Source organism: Kryptolebias marmoratus, linkage group LG2, assembly GCF_001649575.2.
Source record: "Kryptolebias marmoratus isolate JLee-2015 linkage group LG2, ASM164957v2, whole genome shotgun sequence".
NCBI lineage: Eukaryota > Metazoa > Chordata > Actinopteri > Cyprinodontiformes > Rivulidae > Kryptolebias > Kryptolebias marmoratus.
Genome location: NC_051431.1, coordinates 21466629 through 21474422, shown reverse-complemented (window position 1 = coordinate 21474422; position 7794 = coordinate 21466629). Strand labels below are relative to the sequence as shown.

At 43.7% G+C, this 7794-nt stretch overlaps 1 protein-coding gene across 5 annotated transcripts in view; it reads left to right on the top strand.

Annotated features, from left to right (window-relative positions):
- The window catches only part of LOC108238185 (galactosylgalactosylxylosylprotein 3-beta-glucuronosyltransferase 1), a 104707-nt gene that overhangs the window by 77774 nt on the left and 19139 nt on the right, over nucleotides 1-7794 (top strand). For all 5 annotated transcript variants that reach the window (XM_017420112.3, XM_017420111.3, XM_017420114.3 and 2 more), the window contains one exon: nucleotides 6086-6250. The gene's annotated coding sequence lies outside the window, so the exon portion shown is untranslated. The remainder of the gene's footprint in view (nucleotides 1-6085; nucleotides 6251-7794) is intronic.

The following is a 7794-nucleotide window of genomic DNA, read 5'->3' as shown; positions in this document are numbered from 1 at the left end:
GGGAGGGGGGGGAGGGGGGGGGGATAGGCTTCTTGTTTAGGGAACTTAAAATATATATGGATGAATATGCCTTCTACGCTTTGAGTGCTGTCACACCATTTAGGAGAGCGAGATCAAATAGTTAAAATTGTAATATCGGTAAGCGCTATGTGTTGTCGTCATTGTTTGTACGCATTAAAAAGAAATTCGTTCTCGGCATGTGGGAGACGCACAAGCAGAGCATCAGGCAGCAGTTAGGGATCAGGCGTCTTCCCTCAAGGACGCCGTGACGTACGGGCCACGGCGTGGAATCGAACCTGCGACTTTCAACCCGCCACTTGCGCTACAACCGCCCCCCCGCAAGCTCTTAAACAGTGGGCTTTTGTCTCAGAGCTCAAAATCTATTTGTTCATCCTTTTCCTGATTGTCCTGTCAGGAACTTCACCATTTCACCTGCTAACCGAGGCCTGTGGAGTCTGAGATGGAGCTCCTGGGGTTATTTTATTTTATCCCAATTTCTCGGAGCCGTGCACGGTCTGACCTTGGGGTGAATCTCCTGGCGCATCCACTCCTAGGAAGACTGGCAGCTCTCTTTAATGTTTCCCCACTTGGGAGTCATCTTTCCTCCTGTCGAACCGTGGACACTAAATTCTTTGGAAATGGCCTGTTGATCCTTTTCCGACTGATGGGCAGCAAAGGTTTCTTTTCTGAGGTCATTGCTGATGTCTTTCCCTCCTGGCATTGTGTTATTACACACTCTGTAAAACTGCCCACACTGCCTTCTTTTATAAAAGTGGTCAGCAGCAATCCTTCTGACATGTTTACCTCTTAAATCCTATTAATGCAGAGACCATGGACTTCACAATTTTTCATCTTTGGCTTTATTTTTTGTAGAATGAATAATGGAATCTGTTGTGTTTTTTGTACACTTGAGCCACTTAAGTTATATCTTGGTGAAGACTAGATGATTTTATTTATGTCCTGGTATATAAACGCATTTGTACTTTGCAAAATATGACTTTTGAACTCACTTTCTTTCCTTTCGTATATAACGGGAGAAGTGTTCCTGCACCGAATCGTCACTAGCTTAGAGCTGAATCTCTGCTCACTCTTTTAACTCTGTGAACAGAAGGTAAACAGCGTAGCGAACACAGGCAGACTGGCTGCACCTGACGCGCCGTCCTTCAAAACCAATTACCCCGCTCGAATCGATGCCGATTTTAAAATCCGCATTTAATGACACCTCCCGGCGAGGGGAGCCGCGGCAGCCTCATCCTCAAAGAATCCCCGGAAACTCTTTCGAGCGGTCCAACATGCACACAAAATGGAAAGCAAGTCATTTTGCGGCCCAGGAGCGAGGCCAGCAAGGAGAAGATGTGTTTGGGACCCGAAGGAAGTATGGGGCCATAGGAGGTCAAATGTCAGGGAGGCAGACTCATCACAAATTTGTTGACTGGCTCTTGTTTTTTTTTTGTCTATCGATATATATCTATATCTGTCTAAAACTCAGAGAGAGAGAAGTAGGAGGAAGCATTTGTCAGCCAGTGAAGGCTGGAGAGGTGAGGGAGGAAAAGTTCCCAGTTCTTCAGCACCGTTCTTTTAAAGAAGACTCAAACTTAAAGATCTGTACATCAGCGTCCCATGAGAGACCTTGACAGTGGCGCCGGCGAGTAGAGACGTCTCCTACGCAGCCCCCCCCCCGACACTGAAAAGCCAGCCAGCCAGAGTTGTAGCACTTCGCCTCCGCGTTTAACCTTCCGGGGTTAATGGCGTTAGTTCAACAATTAGCGCAGCGACTTTTCCCCACGCCGCATTGTTGCCGCGATCCCCCTTTTATTAATCGGCGGCAGGTGTTCCCTTCACAGCTGGTTAGCCTCGCGCCGATGTGAGGAGCTGTCACGCTTCATTGTGTGCGGCAGTTTGCAGCCTGGGACAGACTTCCCGTATTCCGGTTACATCACACAGTTCAGGCGCCGCGGAAGCAAACGCAGCTCCTGGGTGACAGCTGGGTCACTGAACGCTTATTAATACGTCTCCGTACGCTTGTTGCAATTATACTAACTTACTATGACAAAATGTATTAAATACCTGATTTTTTTTTCTTTTTTAAACTTGTGTAATGGGGCTTCCTGCTTTAATCCTATACTCTCATTCAGTTAAGGTCTAAGCTTTGATTGGACCATTCCAGGACATTTAACTGTGGCGTGTTGCTTCGGCGGTGTGTTTAGGGTCAATGTCCTGCTGGGAGGTGGACCGCCGTCCCAGTCTCAAATCTCCGGAAGACTCCAACAGGTTTCCCCCAAGAGTTGCTTCATGTTTTGACCTTCGACTCCGAGCAGTTTCCCAGTCCCTGCTGATGTGAAACAGCCCCACAGCACGACGCCGCCACCGCCATGCTTCACTGCGAGGATGGTGTTCTCAGTGTTAGGTTTGTTGGACTCGACCATAAAAGTCTGTTTTAGTCTCATCTGACCGTAACGTCTCCTTCCACACGTTTGAGGAGTCTACAATATGCTTTGAAACAAAGTTCAAAGTTTGTTTGGTTTTTTTTTGTCTTTTTCCCGCCACTCTTCCATGAAGCTTACAGTGCCCCTGTGTATAGATCCTCCCATCTGTGCTGAAGAGCTGCTCAGCTCCGTCAGGGTTTGCTTTGACCTCCTGGCTGCTTCCCCGACTAACGCCCTCCTTCCGTTAGGCGTTCCGGGAGTTTTTTTGGTGGACAAATATCTCTTGGCAGGTTTGCTGAGGTGGCAAATTCTTCAGCGTTTGTGTTTATTTTTAGAACCCGACCCTGATCTGCTCTTCTTCACAGCATCCTTTGGTCGCCATGGGCGTCTCTTGCTCACTCCTTCCACGATTTAGATCAACGGGTGTCGCGTCTCTGCCCACAGCTGGATCTTATTAACCTAGTTGTGTGACTTCTGAGGGGAATGATCGGGGTTTTCAAATCAAGCGTGCATCACTTTCAGTTTTAACTTCACCAGTCTGGAGTGTTTTGTGTGTGTTCAATAAAATTCCATGCTGTAAGGTAAATGGAAAGAAAGCCATGGGGAGTGAATACTTTTGCAACCCCCCTGTAATTATTCCGTCTAATAAGATCTGCAGGGCCTGTTTGAGTTTGCGGTTTCCTGCTTTATCACCTCTGCAGGTGATAAATACAAACACCATAAATCTGACAATAAATGCAGCTGAAGTTAGACCAGCTCTTACAATTAGTCTGGATAAGCCCACCAGACAGTCATTTAGAAGAAGCTTAGACTAAAAATATAAAAAGATTATTTTCAAGTCAGGTATACGAAGGGTGATGGTCAAATCCGTTGAAATATGGAAAACACACACAACTTTAGCCATGCAAAAATGGTTTATTGCTACATCATGAGCTCCCAGACAAGTATTTGGGTCTGAGATCCTGTCGGGTTAGGCAATGCTACAGTTTTTTCCTTTAACCGGTTATAATACGTGGAGGGGTGATGCAACTTACTCGTCTCTCGCAACGCAAACCCTATAAAAACAGCAGCAAACCGTAAATTTCGTCTCGCGTTCATGTGATTTTCTTGGATTCTGCCTCTGCTCTCTGAGACGTGATCTGTTGGTGCGAGAGCTTTAACACCATTATCGAGCAGTTATGATTAAAAAAAAAACAACCTTTGGGGCACAAACATCCTCTGCTGCACTTCAACCAAGTTACGGAACGATCTGCTGTTCCTTTCATTAAAAAAACAACAACACATATTTCACATTTCTGAGAGCTTCTACCACGAGGAAGGCTAATAATACAGGTTTAGGTGCTGATGCGGCGGTGCACACATCGCTGGCTGGGCGAGCGCGAACCTTTCCTCGCACGCATTTGAATAAGACATGATGCAAGTTTATTTTTGTAACGTTCCCCGCTGCAGACTGCTGGCAGGCGGCAGTTTCTGTATCACAAACAAAGACAGGAAGCCTTTGTCTGTGACGTACAGATTGTCAGGAATTAGGGAAATTATGAATGGATTAATGAAACATTAACGATTTCAACACAGCGGGGGGTTACAGCGGGAGAGGAAAAAAAAAATCTTTAGAAAAGCTGATTGATGTGCAGCTGAATGCTGGATATAGTTGCCGCGTTGTACGGCTATAATATATCGCTGACATTTTCGGCTTTGGGTGTTTAATGTGAAATTAAAAAACGATCTGTGAGCGTTTTGGTCTGTGGGGGGGTGTGTGGTTTCTGCTCTGGTTTGGATTATTCTGTAAATGTCTTGTTTTTTGTTTCCTTTTCCTAAACTGGTCTCGTTTTTCTTAAGTTTACCGTTTTCCGTAAAGCTCCGTCTTTATCGCTCGTTTTAATCGCCCGTCGAAGAACGGACGTACTTGTGCAACTCATTACATCACGGAGTCAGCCCTATTCAAGATGGCCAACGCCGCTAAGACACCTTAGCAAACACAAAAAGGGCTTTAACAAGTCAATTTGAGCTAAAACTTGGTGTCTTTGTAGCAGAGAGACGATCCCTACACTTAATCTGAGCGCTGGCTAATTGAGCTAAAGCTGTTTTTGTAACTTGTAACTTTGCCATTAACTGGAATCAACTGTGTCTGTTAGCAAAATATATCATGAACCACTGGATGGATATTAATGTAAGTCCCAGAGAGTGATCGTTGGGTGTACATTTTTAATTGATTAACATTTGGAGTGAACCCAATTTAAGATCACTACCACAGCCAACTGATCTTAGCAAACACAAAACTTGTTATAACTCAGCCCATTTTACAGATGCTGAGCTAAAATTTGGTGTTGTGGTGACCGAGCATCATTCCCAACTCGGGCCCTGAACACTACACATTGCTCTATAATTGTCCGAAACGTTGGCATTAACTGTTGTCAGGAAAGGTGGAGACGAAGGCGAACCCAGAACGCAGACTCATTATTAAAGGAATAGAAACTAATTTATTAAACTAAAGAAACAAAATGAAAACAAACAGCTGACGTGGCAGCAAAACAAAAAGACAAACGGAGCATAAACACGGAGCGAAAGAATCGGGACAGGACGGCAAAAACAACAAGCAACCAACAACAATGGACCAGCGGAGTATAGACAGAAATGACCGGGTTTTAAAGTGCTGAGGATAATCAGGTAAGTGGGGACAGGTGACATGATTAGCAGACTTTGACAGGTGTAAGTGGGCGTGGCAGGAATGCAGAGAGAGAAATAGACTGAGGAGGAATGAGAAAGTGAAAAACACGAAAACAGAAACTAAACACAAACCAAAAACTAAATCAGAAATAAAACAAAACACAGAAAAAACCCAAATCACCACAACTGTTAGAGTCAACACTCTCTGCTTGGTAGCCAAATATATCATGAACCACCGGATTTTATGAAACTCTTGGAAACTAATCATTGGCTGCACATCCAAAAAAAAAACAATAACATCTGGAGTCAACCCGATTCAGTAGGGCTGCCACAAGTTATTCGCCTTAGCCAACACCAAAAATGACTTTAAAACAGTCAGTTTTAGAGACACTGAGTTAAATTTGGTGTGGCAGGAGCCAAGAGTCATCCTCAGCGCATTCACTGATCTCACAAAAACTCACAATATCGCAAAACCCTGTCATGAAAGGGGGAGGGTGATATGTATTCTTTCAAGGATTTCAAGGATTGCAAGGCCTTTCATTGTTTTGTGTTACTGATTATCACCCCTGGTGTGTGTGTGTGTGTGTGTGTGTGTGTGTGTGTATGAATGTATACAGTAGGCCTATATTTAGTTAGACCATTGTTTAGCCCTGTGTATTTATCGTCGATAAATCCCTGTCAGTTTCCGCGTGTTTTGAATTTCTCTTCACACAATGACACATTTTCCTTCCTGCCTCATCAGCCCCTTCTTGTTTGACTTTCAGTCAGTAATTAAAATCTTGTTGTTCTCGCTCTCTTCAGGTGGCCCCTCCATCTCTACCACTCCCACCTCGTTTCAGCGAAGTGTTTAACTGCTAGATGTTCTCTAGGCTGCTGCCGCCGCCTGTCATTAAATAACTCAGGCTTTTAGCAAAAGAGGCTGTGAGACAAACAACCAAATCCCAATTTGTCATCCACTGTGTTACATTAACCGGAGGCGTCTCACCTTTCAGGTCTGGACTCTGCGCGGCATGTCTGTCTGAGCATCAGGAGGGAGATCAGCAGGAAATGGTGACGTGTCATGGAGAAAGTCACTGCTAGGTAACCCATCCAGCATGCAGCGTTGCCTTCGCAGCTGTGCAGCCCACCGTGGTGCCATGATCCAGTTCTAACTGTGGGTGAGTCTTTCAGAGTCACATCGGTTCAATCAAGTATTTCTTTAAACCTGTTTGTCACACGTCTTGAACATTGGGGTGGCTTTTAATTGGATACTTTGCAGTTCTGAGGGAGAGTTTAAATGAGAAAATAACTTTATGACTCACCTGCTTGTCTTCAAGACAGTGACTATCAAAGTTAAAGCTGATTTAAGGAAAGTTTATGATGTTCTACTGGTCAAACAAATTCTGCCAAAAAACACAGATGAGCTGAAAACTGAAAATAATGGTGATAAATGCAACCAAAATCTCCAGCTTGATAAGATAATTGTACTGGAACATTCATAATTTTAATATATATATATTATAATATACACACGCACACATTCTAGTTTAATTAATCAAATTGGCATGTACCTTTTTGAGTATTTTGTCACTTGACAAACTAAATAAGGTGCGCTGACTCAGTTCTGACATTCTATGACAAAAAAAACTTAATCAAAATTCTTTTGTTTCAAAAACCTTTCAAATTATCTTCATGTACCGTATTTTCTGGACTATAAGTCGCACTTAAAAGCCTTAAATTTTTCTCAAAAAACGACAGAGCGCCTTATATATGTAAGAAATCTTAATGTTTTAGTACAGCTTTGGTTAAACTACAAAGCTGCACCGCTTGCAGCATTAAGGCTCAGTTATCGTCACGCACGGCTCGTGCACCTGAGCGAGCGGTGGAGGCGTTTATACTTGACGCTTATGTCGGTGCAGTGTTCCTCCCTGAGTTTTGAACCGTTTGATTATCTTTGTGGTCTCTCATAGAGGGATCATATAAATGCTGATACAGGCAAACCAGCTCTGCTAGAGCACCGAAATCATCCATCACCTGAGCTAAGTTACAAAAGTTGGGAGGCGAGGATACGCCTTATAGTCCAGTGCGCTTTTTATATGACAAAAGTTTGAAAACGGACCATTCATTGACAGCGCGCCCTATAGTGCGGAAAATACGGTGTTATGTTATAACCCTACTTGTGAATTGTTTCTTACATTTATGAAGGTAAAACAGGTAACATTACCTGCCCAACTCCTTACAGAACTTTAGAAAGAATATCTTCCGTTGGATTTCTCTGTAAGACTTTTTTTTTTATTTGTTCAGGCAGAAAGAAACAATTTACAGCTTTGCAACATATTTTTCTTAAAACTGCAAGAGAAAAGTCACACCTAAAGGCTCAAGTATTAAGAGCATTTTTGTTGTTGTTGTTGTTGTTGCATCAACTGATAGGTATAATTGGTGGTACAATTACGGAGCAGGGCCTCCGGGGGAAACCTGATGACTTGTTTCCTCATGTAAAGCTGAAATGAATCTGCCAAACACCTGTGGCTACATTATGTCTCTTTCCTCCTTTTGTTTAATTGAGCTGATCAGTTTATAATTGCATTCTCACAGTTACGGCTTGGCATATTTCCAAAAGCCTCTTTGGAACAAGGAGGGACAGGCCCTGGGAGAGATGGAGGGGTTGGTCTTTGATTCTATGTAAATAAACTGCAGCGAGCAGGGGGGGGGGGGGGGGGGG